This window comes from Pelodiscus sinensis, unplaced genomic scaffold, assembly GCF_049634645.1.
Source record: "Pelodiscus sinensis isolate JC-2024 unplaced genomic scaffold, ASM4963464v1 ctg103, whole genome shotgun sequence".
NCBI lineage: Eukaryota > Metazoa > Chordata > Testudines > Trionychidae > Pelodiscus > Pelodiscus sinensis.
Window position 1 is genome coordinate 115,454 of NW_027465871.1, and position 16,323 is coordinate 131,776.

Below are 16,323 nucleotides of genomic sequence, written 5' to 3' on the forward strand. Positions count from 1 at the left end.
GCAGACAGGCTATTGGGCTAGATGGACCTTTGGTCTGATCCAGTACGGCCGTTCTTACGTAGATGGTATCCTGAGTCCACGAAAGCTCATGATCCTAGCTACATTGTTTGTTAGTCTATAAAGTGCTACCAGACCAGTTGTTGTTGTTGTTGTTGTTGTTGTTTTATTTCCAGATGCTATGAACTAGCATCCCGTGGCTACCTGCCACCTCTTCAGTCATTTCAGCATTTTAGTGTTTAAGACGGTATTATCTAGGGTTATTTTTAGTTACATATGCTTAAGGCTTTTTACGCCTTGTGTCTTTATTTGGCTCGAGTACAGTCTTCGATACAGGCTCAATGCATTATTGCCTTAATTTATAAGCATCACCTAGCAAATACTTAGTCCTGCAGGCACCAGGTATTTCACTTGCGACCCCTCTCCCCCCGGCTGTGAAGAGCGGCAGGGAGGCGGAAGGCAGCTGCCAGAAAGCCGCACAGCGTGGCCGGGACAATGGGGGCTCCAGGAGCGTGGCTCAGCTACAGGAGGAGGCAAGGCAGCGGGAGAGTGGGATGCGGAGCAGAAAAGAGGCACAGAGGAGAAAGAGATGGGGGAAAGGAGCCTGCAGGGGGGAGGGTGTTAAGGACTGCACATGCCATGAAGGAACCCGAGGAGGGCAAGGAGTCTGGTAAGAAGGGGGGGGGGGGGAGGAAGGAAGCGACCCAGGGCAGTGAGGTGTGGGTGGCCACACACATTCGTTTAGCATTTTAGGGGGTGGTGGTATCACGAATGTTGAGAACCCCTGCTGTAATCCATGTTCCAGCAATAACTTAATGAGTTTAACATCACGTTTTTATGTATGTTTTACCCTAGAAATACACAAGCCTTTTACTTTGGAAATAAATCTAAATGCCTGGTGTTCTGTTCATATTCTTTTGCACGGGTGTTGCAGTTTATTCATATTTAAGAACTTATGTTTTAATTTATTGCTCACCATTTTTAGAGTTAGATGTTCTCACTGACTTTTTAGCTGTTCTGTTCCCCGCACTTATCAGCTCAGCGGTATTGCTCGCTGCTGGCTGGTTAGGGGCTAAACTCTCCACACCAGATTTAGTGGTTTTCTCTTGGAATGTCAACGTAGAGACGACTACACGATTAACCAATAAGCCTCAAGTTATTGGTCAATCCTGTCGTTTTAAAACGCATTCTCCCCTCTTACCCGCTGTCTGTCAGAGGCAAGCGAGGAGGGAGGAGGTGTGAGCTGATACCTGTGGGAAGCCAGCTTTTAAGTCAGCTTGTCACAAGAGGGCGCGGTTGTACAGTTGATCAGCTCCCCACAAGCGTTGGATCGGCCTGTTCCCCCACCTCTGTGCTGCTGCCTCTGATACAGAGGAAGCAGTATGGTGGAAGGAGGCAGGCGGGGAGCTGATATGCATGAGCACTGTGTGTGGTGGGCTTCATGGACCCACCTGTCAAACCCCTTGCTGCCTCTTCTAGAGGCAAGAGGGGAAGACAGGAGCTGGTGCTGGCTTCGCAGAGCTGCCTGCCTGCCTGCCCACGCTGCTGCCTGTGCCTGAGGAGTGTGCAGAGGAGGGGGCGTGACAGTCACACGGGGCATGGCAGCGCGTTCCTGCATGGAAGCATTTGGCGCGGCGTTGTGGCTTTTGCAGGGGCACGTGTTCGTGACGTATTCCAGTCAGACGGTGTCCTGGCTGCAGTGCCAGGCGGATCCTAGGGTCCCACTCCTGGAGAGCAACACCCCTCCCCTCCCCAGCCGGAGCCTGCAATGGCCCAGACAGTCTGAGAGGGCCAGAGGGAAGAGGCAGGCGGGACAGGGACTCGGGCTCAGGGCCCCACCCGTGACTGCAGCGGGAGCTGGCAGACACTGAGATGGACACGCGCCTCTCGGGGGGTCTCTTGTTTTGACAGTTCACACCTGGCAACCCCACTCGGTCTCCCATGATGCACTGATGTGGGCGGGGGGATTGTAACTCCTTGGCGCGTTCTGGCACGAGGCAGGAGCTGTGCGTCTCACATCCCTCGCGGGGGGCAACAAACAGCAGTCACGTGGGCGCTGTGAGCTCTCACAATGTAGCGTCGTGCCGGCACGTGTGGCGCGGTGGACGCCCGCGCCCCGTCCCACGGACCGGAAGTGACGTTTGCTCGGTCCACGGCCTGACAGCAACCGACTGGGAACCGTGACCGAAGGTGTCCAGGTACGTGCTCCAATCGCGCCCCCGGGAACAGGGCTCGGAGTCGATTGGGGGGGATTTGAGAGCAGCCTTCAACTTCCTGAAGCGAGGTTCCAAAGAGGGCTGCAGAAAAGCTGTTCTCAGTGGTGACAGATGGCAGAACAAGGAGCAAAGGTCTCAAGTTGCGGTGGGAGAGGTCCAGGTTGGATATTAGGAAAAACTATTTCCCTAGGCGGGTGGGGAAACACTGGGATGGGTTCCCTAGGGAGGCAGTGGAGTCTCCATCCCTAGAGGTGTTTAAGTGTCGGCTTGACACAGCCCTGGCCGGGTTGATTTAGTTGGGATTGGTCCTGCCTAGCGCAGCGGGCTGGACTTGACCTTCTGAGGTCTCTTCCAGCTCTGTGGTTCTAGGATTCTGAGAGAGCGTCTGCACTGGCATGTGCTTTTACGCAAGAGCATCCGTGCCAGTGTGGACGCTCTCTTGCGCAATAAACTCCGATGGCCGTTTTAACCATCGGCCTTTCTTGCGCAAGAAATTCCTGTTACCTGTCCCGCACTGGCCTGTGCCGGAAGGGCTCTTGCGCAAGAGGCTTCTTCCTGAGCAGGAGCATCCTAGTTCTTGCGCCAGGAGCCCTGGTTGTACACAGGAGAAGGTCAGTTTCCTTGCGCAAGCACACACGGCCAGTGTAGACAGGCAGCAAGTTTCGCGCAAGAGCGGCCGCTTTGGCGCGAGATGGCGCCAGTGCAGCATCAGTGTTTTTCAAACCGGACCGCAGCGAGGCAGCCCCCCCCCCCCCCCAACCCGCCCCACGCTGCCCTTTGTAAGGCAGCAGCAGCATCTGCCTGTCCCACACAAGCCCGCTGGGGCAGTTGGGTGTGTGTGTGGGGGGGTATTTGGTGGGGGGAGCTGCCTGCTGGGGGTAGGGAGGAGCAGAGTGGGGGGTTGGGGAGGAGCAGACTGAATGAAGAATTTGGTGGGGGGAGCAGAGTGGGGGGGTTGGGGAGGAGCAGACTGAAGAGTTTGGTGGGGGAGCAGAGTGGGGGGGTTTGGTGGTGCTGGAGTAGACTGCAGGGGGGTTGGGGTGGAGTAGAGTGCAGGGGGGGGCAGAGTGGGGGGGTTGGGGGCAGACTACAGGGGGGTTTGGTGGGGGGCAGAGTGGGGGGTTTAGTGGTGCTGGAGTAGACTGCGGGGGGTTGGGGTGGAGTAGAGTGCGGGGGGGGCAGAGTGGGAGGGTTGGGGGCAGACTACAGGGGGGTTTGGTGGGGGGGCAGAGTGCGGGGTTGGGGGGCAGAGTGGAGGGTGGGGGGCAGACTACAGGGGGTGTTTGGTGGGGGCAGAGTGGGGGGTTGGGGGGCAGACTACAGGTGGGTTTGGTGGGGGGGCAGAGTGGGGGGCTGGGGGGCAGAGTGGGGGGTTTGGGGGGCAGACTACAGGGGGTTTGGTGGGGGGGCTGGGGGGGGCAGACTACAGGGGGTTTGGTGGGGGGGCAGAGTGGGGGGTTGGCAGGTCCTGACGCCACAGGACAAGGCCGGCTGGGCAGTTTGGGGGGGGGTGTCTCTGAGGCGGGGGGGGCCGAGGGGAGCAGGGAAAGTAGCCGCGGTGGCTTGTGGGAAACGTTCCGTGCCCCAATCCCCAGCTCCCATGGGCTGTTCGATTGGGCGGGAGCAGCGGAAGTGACATCACAATCCAGCCGCTGATCCAGGGGGTTGGTCTCGCGCGGTGTCACGCCCCAGCGTGAGCGATGCATCCTGGGAGTTGTAGTTCCCACAGTGCGGCCTCCCGGGGCGTGTCTCTGTGCGCCCCGCCCCAATCATAGCCACGCCCCTCCGCCAGGCCGTCATAGCCACGCCCAGCGTGTTCCAGCCTCTCCCGCCCCCAACTGCATCGTTGGGCGCCCCCGCAGCGCTCCTCAGACCCCGCCCCTGTCTGCCCCCGCCCCCGCGGTCCTCAGCCCCCCCTGCTCTGCACAGCCCCCCCCCGAGCTGCATCCCCCTCCCCCACCTTCCACCCGACCTGTATCAACTGCTCCATTCTACACCCCCCCACCCAACCTTCCCCTGTTACCCCCCTCAGGCCATTCTACACCCCCCCCAACCTGCACCTGTTACCCCCCTCAGGCCATTCTACACCCCCCCCCCAACCTGCACCTGTTACCCCCCTCAGGCCATTCTACACCCCCCCCCAACCTGCACCTGTTACCCCCCCAGGCCATTCTACACCCCCCCACCCAACCTGCACCTGTTACCCCCCCCCCTCCCAGGCCATTCTACACCCCCCACCCAACCTGCCCCTGTTACCCCCCCCAGGCCATTCTACACCCCCCACCCAACCTGCCCCTGTTACCCCCCCCCAGGCCATTCTACACCCCCCCAACCTGCACCTGTTACCCCCTCAGGCCATTCTACACCCCCCCCCCAACCTGCACCTGTTTACCCCCTCAGGCCATTCTACACCCCCCCCCAACCTGCACCTGTTACCCCCCCAGGCCATTTTACACCCCCCACCCAACCTGCACCTGTTACCCCCCCCTCCCAGGCCATTCTACACCCCCCACCCAACCTGCCCCTGTTACCCCCCCCAGGCCATTCTACACCCCCCCACCCAACCTGCCCCTGTTACCCCCCCCCAGGCCATTCTACACCCCCCACCCAACCTGCCCCTGTTACCCCCCCCAGGCCATTCTACACCCGCCACCCAACTGCCCCTGTTACCCCCCCCAGGCCATTCTACACCCGCCACCCAACCTGCCCCTGTTACCCCCCCCAGGCCATTCTACACCCGCCACCCAACCTGCCCCTGTTACCCCCCCCCAGGCCATTCTACACCCGCCACCCAACCTGCCCCTGTTATCCCCCTCAGGCCATTCTACACCCCCCACCCAACCTGCCCCTGTTATCCCCCTCAGGCCATTCTACACCCCCCACCCAACCTGCCCCTGTTACCCCCCCCCAGTCCTTTCAACACCCCCCTCTCAACCTGCAAGCCCCTCCCCCGGCCCCCAGGCCATTCTACACCCCCCACTCCAGTGCATGCTGAACCCCCCCTCCCCTGCCCTCCAGTCCATTCTACACCCGCCACCCAATCTGCACCCCCTCCCCCAGTCCTTTCAACACTCCCAGCGCAACCTGCACCCCTCTTCCCCAGTCCATTCAATACCCCCCTGCCCAGCCTGCACCCCCGTTACCCTACCCCCAGTTTATTCAATATCCTTAGCTCAACCTGCACCCTCCTCACACTCCCTGTGCACTCTACACCTCAACCCAACCTGCACCCCCATTCTTCTCACTCTCCACTCCATTCAGCACCCCTAGTCCAACGTACAGCCCCATCCCCCCGCTTCCCAGTCCAACCTGCATCCCTAGCCCGACCTGCCCCTCTTCCTCTGCCCCCAGTGCTTCCCACACCCCCTTTCACTCCACCCCCAATCCATCACACCCCCAGTCCAACAGCACCCCCACTCCTCCTACCGCAGCCTAACCTGCCCCCCCATTATCTGTGCTGCAGCCGAACTGGCACCTCCCTTCCCTCACTTCCCCAGTGCATTACAACACTCCCAAGCCAATCTTATCCCCCATGAGTGCTCTCCCTCGCTTCAACCATATTTTTATCCTTCGGGTCCCTCGCTTTCCTTCCTCTCCACAACGCCCAAACCAACATGTCCCCTCTAGCCCCTTTCTCCAATCATGGGGTCTATCGGTCCCCCATTTTGCTCCCTGCAACATCCCCAAGCTCACCCCGACCTGCGCCCTATTCCTTCCCATCCCCCGTACGTGGGACCTCTCACCTCCCTGTTGGCTTCCTTCCCAACCCACACACCCTCCTCGCACACCCCTGTCTCGCCAGGTCTGCGACCTTCCAGCCTCCCTTCTTCCTTCCTTCCCAACCCACACACCCCTGTCTCGCCAGGCCTGAAACCTGTCAGCCTCTGTTATTCCTTCGTCCGCGCCCTCAAGTTGCACTCCTACCCCCTCAGTCCTCCTTCTTCCCAACACTGGCAGCCTGCCATATCCTTCCCTAATCTGCTCCCCGCACCGGTTCTCCCTCCATTCATGGGATCCCTTAAGCCCCAGCTCTCCCCAATTCCAATTATTGTTCCCCATGAACTTGCTGAGTTGACTTTGCCCGCCAACCAAGGGCCCTCAAACACTCCTCCATGCTATTCTTCAACTCTGGGGCCTCTAAATCCCCCAAACTGTCAGTGTCCCTGGGATCCTCAGACCTCTCCCCTCCACAGTGCAGCCCCCAATACCATGTATTCAAGACAGTCATACTTAGGGGCTGTGTCTAGACTGGCATGATTTTGTGAAATACTTTTAACGGAAAAGTTCTTCCGTTAAAAGTATTTCCGCAAAAGAGCGTCTAGATTGGCAGGGATGCTTTTGCACAAAAAGTGCTTTTACGCAAGAGCACCCGTGCGCAGCATAGATGCGCTTTTGCGCAAGAAAGCTCCGATAGTCATTTTAGCCATCGGGGCTTTCTTGCAGAAAAAATGACGGTGCCTGTCTACACTGGCCTTGTTGTGCGAGTATTCCTGCGCAAGAGGGCTTATCCCTGAGCGGGAGCGTCAAAGTGTTTGCGCAAGAAGGACTGAATTCTTCCATTAGAACGTCAGTGCTCTTGCGCAAATTCAAGCGGCCAGTGTAGACAGCTGGGAAGTTTTTGCACAAGCGGCCGCTTTTGCGCAAAATCTTGCTAGTCTAGATGCGCCCACGTAGAGACCAAAATAGGAAATGAACTTCTCCACTGATCAGCCCCTTTGAGACTCTATTCTTTGCAGTGCTGCTGTCTCCATCCACAGGACATGGGCAGGTCTGCTGGGTGAACATCTCCACAGATGTGGTCTTGGGAGCCTTCAAAAAAGTAGGGGACAACTAGCAGTCGGTTTCATCACAGGCCATGAGCTTCCTTTTGGGTAGGAAGAATTCTGCTGGGTATGCTCTGTAAGGAGACTATTTGGATGTGGGCTCAAAGCGCTCTTCTCCACTGGTATTTCTGCAGTGCCAGGGAGAGGCGGAGTGGGAGGGTGGAAGACAGCAGCATAATTTAGATGTGAGAAGAGGCTACGCGACATTACGGACTGAGATGCCAACGTATTCCCTTTTACGTTGTCAGGTGTACTGGTTTCCCTGGTACAGAGAGACTGAAAAGTAAGTTGCTTGGTTTGATTTCCCCCTTTGCTGGGTTGGGTAGCGAGCGATAGGAAGTCAACCCTCCCGGTGTCCTCCCGTCTGGGGACGGAACAGAAATGAGACCAGCGAGCTCTGGAGCTTGGTCGAAGCGAGGAGAGAACCGTGCGGCTGGGAGCGGAGCAGCCGTCACTGTCACGGAGATAAGTGTCAGGTCTGGAAATCTCTCGGCTTACGGCCCACTCGTCCCTAGGAAGGGAAGTCACGTTTTCTTAGACAGCGAGTCCCAGTGGAGGTTCGCGAGGTGCTTCCTTGGTGGTGGGAGAAACAGGGCTCCCGTTGGTCAGGGGTGCTGGTTTCTCTGGAACACGGTGTCCTTTTCAGCAGACGCTTGGCTCGAGGAGGAAGATGCAAGGTGGTAAGGTTTCTGGCTGCCTCTCATGTGTTTCTCTCTTGTTGCTCTCTCGTATTGGCCAATACATCCTGTCCGTCTGTTTCTGTCTGTGTCTTTGTCCTTGCTCTGTTTCTGCCGTGTCCTTGTACAGCCCACTTGCAGGCATTCCAGGTGAGCATCTCCATGGGTTAAGGGCTCAGGAGCCAACGGGAATTCTGCAGGTACGCGAGTCACGCAAGGGAGAGCGGTGGTGCGTCATGGCTGACCTGACTCAGTGTTCTTCTAGAGGACCCGATACATAGGCGACAGGGGGGGGAAAGGGCTAAAGTATAGAATTCCCACAGCCACAGACCTTAGTGAGTGTGAGCTAACGCTGGGCTTTTTCAGCCACCCTTGCAGAGGAATCAGTGCGGGGCCGTGGGCTGAGAAGATACCGTCCGAGATGGACTTGAGCTGCCTGGACGTGATTCTCGGAACACGTGAAGGGTCCTCAGCGTTCGGCCTTCCCATGGCTCTGTGTGAGAAAGAGGTGCGTGCTTTGAAATCTTCAAGCGTCCTGGCAGTATGTTTCTTCTGAGGCAGAGAGCTTCCTGCTGGGTCACGGAGCCTGGTGGCTTGGGGAATGGTGAAGGGGCAGTAGGCGGTTCAACAGAGTGTGGATAGAGATTCAAGGTCTCCTTTCATTCCCCGTTCCTGTAGTGGCAATGGGAGGTGGTGGCCGATGGTGGGAGGAGAAGCGATGCCACGTTGTTGCGGACTGAAATGCTAAGTTGTTTGTTTGTTTTTTCCCCTCTGCTGTGTTCGGTAGCGAGCGATAAGAAGTCAACCCTCCCGGTGTCCTCCTGTCTGGCGATGGAACGGAAAAGAGAACAGCGAGCTCGGGAGCTTGGTCGAAGCGAGGCGAGAATCGTCCGGCTGGGAGCGGAGCAGCCATCGCTGACAGGGAGATAAGTGTCAGGTCTGGAAATCTCTCGGCTTACGGCAAACTCGGGTCTAGGAAGGGAAGTCACGTTTGCTTAGACAGCGAGTCCGAGCGGAGGTTCCCGAGGTTCTTCCTTGGTAGTGGGAGAAACAGGGCTCCCGTTTGTCAGGGGTGCTGGTTTCTCTGGAACACGGTGTCCTTCTCAGCAGACGCTTGGCTCGAGGAGGAAGACGCAAGGTGGTAAGGTTTCTGGCTGCCTCTCATGTGTTTCTCTCTTGTTGTTCTCTCGTATTGGCCAATACGTTCTGTCTGTCTGTTTCTGCCTGTGTCTTTTGTCCTTGCTCTGCTTCTGCCATGTCCTTGTACAGCACACTTGCAGGCATTCCAGGTGAGCATCTCCAAGGGTTAAGGGCTCAGGAGCCAACGGGAATTCTGCAGGTACGCCAGTCGCGCAAGGGAGAGCGGTGGTTCATCATGGCTGACTGACTCAGTGTTCTTGTAGAGGGCCCGATACATAGGCGACAGGGAGGGAAAGGGCTAAAGGATAGAATTCCCACAGCCACAGACCTTAGTGAGTGAGAGCTCACGCTGGGCTTTTTCTGTCGCCCTTGCAGAGGAATCAGTGCGGAGCTGTGGGCGGAGAAGAAAGAGTCCGAGATGGACTTGAGCTGCCTGGACGTGATTCTCGGAAGACGTGAAGGGTCCTCAGCGTTCGGCCTTCCCATGGCTCTGTGTGAGTAAGAGATGCGTGCTTTGAAATCTTCAAGCGTCCTGGCAGTAGGTTTCTTCTGAGGCAGAGAGCTTCCTGCTGGGGCACGGAGCCTGGTGGCTTGGGGACTGGTGAAGGGGCAATAGGCGGTTCAACAGAGCGTGGATAGAGATTCAAGGCCTCCTTTCTCTCCACGTTTCTGTAGTGGCAGCAGGAGGGGGTGGCCGATGGTGAGAGGCTGCGGCGCGATGGTGGGAGAAGAAGCAATGCCGCGTCCTTGCGGACTGAAACCCTAAGTTGTTTCTTTGTTCGTTCCCCCTCTGCTGTGTTCGGTAGCGAGCGATAAGAAGTCAACCCTCCCGGTGTCTTCCCGTCTGGGGATGGAACGGAAACGAGAACAGCGAGCTCGGGAGCTTGGTCGAAGCGAGGCGAGAACCTTCCGGCTGGGAGCGGAGCAGCCATCGCTGACACGGAGATAAGTGTCGGGTCTGGAAATCTCTCGGCTTACGGCCCACTCGGGTCTAGGAAGGGAAGTCACGTTTGATTAGACAGCCAGTCCGAGCGGAGGTTCCCGAGGTGCTTCCTTGGTTGCTCCCGTTTGTCAGGGATGCTGGTTTCTCTGGAACACGGTGTCCTTCTCAGCAGACGCTTGGTTCGAGGAGGAAGACGCAAGGTGGTAAGGTTTCTGGCTGCCTCTCATGTGTTTCTCTCTTGTTGCTCTCTCGTATTGGCCAATACGTTCTGTCTGTTTCTGCCTGTGTCTTTTGTCCTTGCTCTGCTTCTGCCGTGTCCTTGTACAGCACACTTGCAGGCATTCCAGGTGAGCATCTCCAAGGGTTAAGGGCTCAGGAGCCAACGGGAATTCTGCAGGTACGCCAGTCGCGCAAGGCAGAGCGGTGGTGCGTCATGGCTGACTGACTCAGTGTTCTTGTAGAGGGCCCGATACATAGGCGACAGGGAGGGAAAGGGCTAAAGGATAGAATTCCCACAGCCACAGACCTTAGTGAGTGAGAGCTCACGCTGGGCTTTTTCTGTCGCCCTTGCAGAGGAATCAGTGCGGAGCCGTGGGCGGAGAAGAAAGAGTCCGAGATGGACTTGAGCTGCCTGGACGTAATTCTCGGAAGACGTGAAGGGTCCTCAGCATTCGGCCTTCCCGTGGCTCTGTGTGAGTAAGAGATGCGTGCTTTGAAATCTTCAAGCGTCCTGGCAGTAGGTTTCTTCTGAGGCAGAGAGCTTCCTGCTGGGGCATGGAGTCTGGTGGCTTGGGGACTGGTGAAGGGGTAGTAGGCGGTTTAACAGAGCGTGGATAGAGATTCAAGGCCTCCTTTCTCTCCACGTTTCTGCAGTGGCAGCAGGAGGGGGTGGCCGATGGTGGGAGTCTGCGGCGCGATGGTGGGAGAAGAAGCGATGCCGCGTCCTTGCGGACTGAAACGCTAAGTTGTTTGTTTGTTTGTTCGTTCCCCCTCTGCTGTGTTCGGTAGCGAGCGATAAGAAGTCAACCCTCCCGGTGTCCTCCCGTCTGGGGATGGAACGGAAACGAGAACAGCGAGCTCGGGAGCTTGGTCAAAGCGAGGCGAGAACCTTCCTGCTGGGAGCGAAGCAGCCATCGCTGACACGGAGATAAGTGTCGGGTCTGGAAATCTCTCGGCTTACGGCCCACTCGGGTCTAGGAAGGGAAGTCACGTTTGATTAGACAGCCAGTCCGAGCGGAGGTTCCCGAGGTGCTTCTTTGGTAGATCCCGTTTGTCAGGGCTCCCGTTTGTAAGGGAAGCTCGTTTCTCTGGAACACGGTGTCCTTCTCAGCAGACGTTGGCTCGAGGAGGAAGACGCAAGGTGGTAAGGTTTCTGGCTGCCTCTCATGTGTGTCTCTCTTGTTGCTCTCTCGTATTGGCCAATACGTTCTGTCTGTCTGTTTCTGCCTGTGTCTTTTGTCCTTGCTCTGCTTCTGCCGTGTCCTTGTACAGCACACTTGCAGGCATTCCAGGTGAGCATCTCCAAGGGTTAAGGGCTCAGGAGCCAACGAGAATTCTGCAGGTACGCCAGTCGCGCAAGGGAGAGCGGTGGTGCGTCATGGCTGACTGACTCAGTGTTCTTGTAGAGGGCCCGATACATAGGCGACAGGGAGGGAAAGGGCTAAAGGATAGAATTCCCACAGCCACAGACCTTAGTGAGTGAGAGCTCACGCTGGGCTTTTTCTGCCGCCCTTGCAGAGGAATCAGTGCGGGGCCGTGGGCGGAGAAGAAAGAGTCCGAGATGGACTTGAGCTGCCTGGACGTGATTCTCGGAAGACGTGAAGGGTCCTCAGCGTTCGGCCTTCCCATGGCTCTGTGTGAGTAAGAGATGCGTGCTTTGAAATCTTCAAGCGTCCTGGCAGTAGGTTTCTTCTGAGGCAGAGAGCTTCCTGCTGGGGCACGGAGCCTGGTGGCTTGGGGATTGGTGAAGGGGAAGTAGGCGGTTCAACAGAGCGTGGATAGAGATTCAAGGCCTCCTTTCTCTCCACGTTTCTGTAGTGGCAGCGGGAGGGGGTGGCCGATGGTGGGAGGCTGCGGCGCGATGGTGGGAGAAGAAGCAATGCCGCGTCCTTGCGGACTGAAACCCTAAGTTGTTTGTTTGTTTGTTCCCCCTCTGCTGTGTTCGGTAGCGAGCGCTAAGAAGTCAACCCTCCTGGTGTCCTCCCGTCTGGGGATGGAACGGAAACGAGAACAGCGAGCTCGGGAGCTTGGTCGAAGCGAGGCGAGAACCTTCTGGCTGGGAGCGGAGCAGCCATCGCTGACACGGAGATAAGTGTCGGGTCTGGAAATCTCTCGGCTTACGGCCCACTCGGGTCTAGGAAGGGAAGTCACGTTTGATTAGACAGCCAGTCCGAGCGGAGGTTCCCGAGGTGCTTCCTTGATAGCTCCCGTTTGTCAGGGCTCCCGTTTGTCAGGGATGCTGGTTTCTCTGGAACACGGTGTCCTTTTCAGCAGACGCTTGGCTCGAGGAGGAAGACGCAAGGTGGTAAGATTTCTGGCTGCCTCTGGTGTTTCTCTCTTGTTGCTCTCTCGTATTGGCCAATACGTTCTGTCTGTCTGTTTCTGCCTGTGTCTTTTGTCCTTGCTCTGCTTCTGCCGTGTCCTTGTACAGCACACTTGCAGGCATTCCAGGTGAGCATCTCCAAGGGTTAAGGGCTCAGGAGCCAATGGGAATTCTGCAGGTACGCCAGTCGCGCAAGGGAGAGCCATGGTGAGTCATGGCTGACTGACTCAGTTTTCTTGTAGAGGGCCAGATACATAGGCGACAGGGAGGGAAAGGGCTAAAGGATAGAATTCCCACAGCCACAGACCTTAGTGAGTGAGAGCTCACGCTGGGCTTTTTCTGCCGCCCTTGCAGAGGAATCAGTGCGGGGCCGTGGGCGGAGAAGAAAGAGTCCGAGATGGACTTGAGCTGCCTGGACGGGATTCTCGGAAGACGTGAAGGGTCCTCAGCGTTCGGCCTTCCCATGGCTCTGTGTGAGTAAGAGATGCGTGCTGTGAAATCTTCAAGCGTCCTGGCAGTAGGTTTCTCCTGAGGCAGAGAGCTTCCTGCTGGGGCACGGAGCCTTGTGGCTTGGGGACTGGTGAAGGGGTAGTAGGCGGTTCAACAGAGCGTGGATAGAGATTCAAGGCCTCCTTTCTCTCCACGTTTCTGTAGTGGCAGCAGGAGGGGGTGGCCGATGGTGGGAGGCTGCGGCGCGATGGTGGGAGAAGAAGCGATGCCGCGTCCTTGCGGACTGAAACGCTAAGTTGTTTGTTTGTTTGTTCGTTCCCACTCTGCTGTGTTCGGTAGCGAGCGATAAGAAGTCAACCCTCCCGGTGTCCTCCCGTCTGGGGATGGAACGGAAACGAGAACAGCGAGCTCGGGAGCTTGGTCGAAGCGAGGCGAGAACCTTCCTGCTGGGAGCGAAGCAGCCATCGCTGACACGGAGATAAGTGTCGGGTCTGGAAATCTCTCGGCTTACGGCCCACTCGGGTCTAGGAAGGGAAGTCACGTTTGATTAGACAGCCAGTCCGAGCGGAGGTTCCCGAGGTGCTTCCTTGGTAGCTCCCGTTTGTCAGGGATGCTGGTTTCTCTGGAACACGGTGTCCTTCTCAGCAGACGCTTGGCTCGAGGAGGAAGACGCAAGGTGGTAAGGTTTCTGGCTGCCTCTCATGTGTTTCTCTCTTGTTGCTCTCTCGTATTGGCCAATACGTTCTGTCTGTCTGTTTCTGCCTGTGTCTTTTGTCCTTGCTCTGCTTCTGCCGTGTCCTTGTACAGCACACTTGCAGGCATTCCAGGTGAGCATCTCCAAGGGTTAAGGGCTCAGGAGCCAACGGGAATTCTGCAGGTACGCCAGTCGCGCAAGGGAGAGCGGTGGTGCGTCATGGCTGACTGACTCAGTGTTCTTGTAGAGGGCCCGATACATAGGCGACAGGGAGGGAAAGGGCTAAAGGATAGAATTCCCACAGTCACAGACCCACTCAGTGAGTGAGAGCTCACGCTGGGCTTTTTCTGCCGCCCTTGCAGAGGAATCCGTGCGGGGCCGTGGGCGGAGAAGAAAGAGTCCGAGATGGACTTGAGCTGCCTGGACGTAATTCTCGGAAGACGTGAAGGGTCCTCAGCATTAGGCCTTCCCGTGGCTCTGTGTGAGTAAGAGATGCGTGCTTTGAAATCTTCAAGCGTCCTGGCAGTAGGTTTCTTCTGAGGCAGAGAGCTTCCTGCTGGGGCACGGAGTCTGGTGGCTTGGGGACTGGTGAAGGGGTAGTAGGCGGTTTAACAGAGCGTGGATAGAGATTCAAGGCCTCCTTTCTCTATACGTTTCTGTAGTGGCAGCAGGAGGGGGTGGCCGATGGTGGGAGTCTGCGGCGCGATGGTGGGAGAAGAAGCGATGCCGCGTCCTTGCGGACTGAAACGCTAAGTTGTTTGTTTGTTTGTTCGTTCCCCCTCTGCTGTGTTCGGTAGCGAGCGATAAGAAGTCAACCCTCCCGGTGTCCTCCCGTCTGGGGATGGAACGGAAACGAGAACAGCGAGCTCGGGAGCTTGGTCGAAGCGAGGCGAGAACCTTCCTGCTGGGAGCGAAGCAGCCATCGCTGACACGGAGATAAGTGTCGGGTCTGGAAATCTCTCGGCTTACGGCCCACTCGGGTCTAGGAAGGGAAGTCACGTTTGATTAGACAGCCAGTCCGAGCGGAGGTTCCCGAGGTGCTTCTTTGGTAGATCCCGTTTGTCAGGGCTCCCGTTTGTAAGGGAAGCTCGTTTCTCTGGAACACGGTGTCCTTCTCAGCAGACGTTGGCTCGAGGAGGAAGACGCAAGGTGGTAAGGTTTCTGGCTGCCTCTCATGTGTGTCTCTCTTGTTGCTCTCTCGTATTGGCCAATACGTTCTGTCTGTCTGTTTCTGCCTGTGTCTTTTGTCCTTGCTCTGCTTCTGCCGTGTCCTTGTACAGCACACTTGCAGGCATTCCAGGTGAGCATCTCCAAGGGTTAAGGGCTCAGGAGCCAACGAGAATTCTGCAGGTACGCCAGTCGCGCAAGGGAGAGCGGTGGTGCATCATGGCTGACTGACTCAGTGTTCTTGTAGAGGGCCCGATACATAGGCGACAGGGAGGGAAAGGGCTAAAGGATAGAATTCCCACAGCCACAGACCTTAGTGAGTGAGAGCTCACGCTGGGCTTTTTCTGCCGCCCTTGCAGAGGAATCAGTGCGGGGCCGTGGGCGGAGAAGAAAGAGTCCGAGATGGACTTGAGCTGCCTGGACGTGATTCTCGGAAGACGTGAAGGGTCCTCAGCGTTCGGCCTTCCCATGGCTCTGTGTGAGTAAGAGATGCGTGCTTTGAAATCTTCAAGCGTCCTGGCAGTAGGTTTCTTCTGAGGCAGAGAGCTTCCTGCTGGGGCACGGAGCCTGGTGGCTTGGGGATTGGTGAAGGGGAAGTAGGCGGTTCAACAGAGCGTGGATAGAGATTCAAGGCCTCCTTTCTCTCCACGTTTCTGTAGTGGCAGCGGGAGGGGGTGGCCGATGGTGGGAGGCTGCGGCGCGATGGTGGGAGAAGAAGCAATGCCGCGTCCTTGCGGACTGAAACCCTAAGTTGTTTGTTTGTTTGTTCCCCCTCTGCTGTGTTCGGTAGCGAGCGCTAAGAAGTCAACCCTCCTGGTGTCCTCCCGTCTGGGGATGGAACGGAAACGAGAACAGCGAGCTCGGGAGCTTGGTCGAAGCGAGGCGAGAACCTTCTGGCTGGGAGCGGAGCAGCCATCGCTGACACGGAGATAAGTGTCGGGTCTGGAAATCTCTCGGCTTACGGCCCACTCGGGTCTAGGAAGGGAAGTCACGTTTGATTAGACAGCCAGTCCGAGCGGAGGTTCCCGAGGTGCTTCCTTGATAGCTCCCGTTTGTCAGGGCTCCCGTTTGTCAGGGATGCTGGTTTCTCTGGAACACGGTGTCCTTCTCAGCAGACGCTTGGCTCGAGGAGGAAGACGCAAGGTGGTAAGATTTCTGGCTGCCTCTGGTGTTTCTCTCTTGTTGCTCTCTCGTATTGGCCAATACGTTCTGTCTGTCTGTTTCTGCCTGTGTCTTTTGTCCTTGCTCTGCTTCTGCCGTGTCCTTGTACAGCACACTTGCAGGCATTCCAGGTGAGCATCTCCAAGGGTTAAGGGCTCAGGAGCCAATGGGAATTCTGCAGGTACGCCAGTCGCGCAAGGGAGAGCCATGGTGAGTCATGGCTGACTGACTCAGTTTTCTTGTAGAGGGCCAGATACATAGGCGACAGGGAGGGAAAGGGCTAAAGGATAGAATTCCCACAGCCACAGACCTTAGTGAGTGAGAGCTCACGCTGGGCTTTTTCTGCCGCCCTTGCAGAGGAATCAGTGCGGGGCCGTGGGCGGAGAAGAAAGAGTCCGAGATGGACTTGAGCTGCCTGGACGGGATTCTCGGAAGACGTGAAGGGTCCTCAGCGTTCGGCCTTCCCATGGCTCTGTGTGAGTAAGAGATGCGTGCTGTGAAATCTTCAAGCGT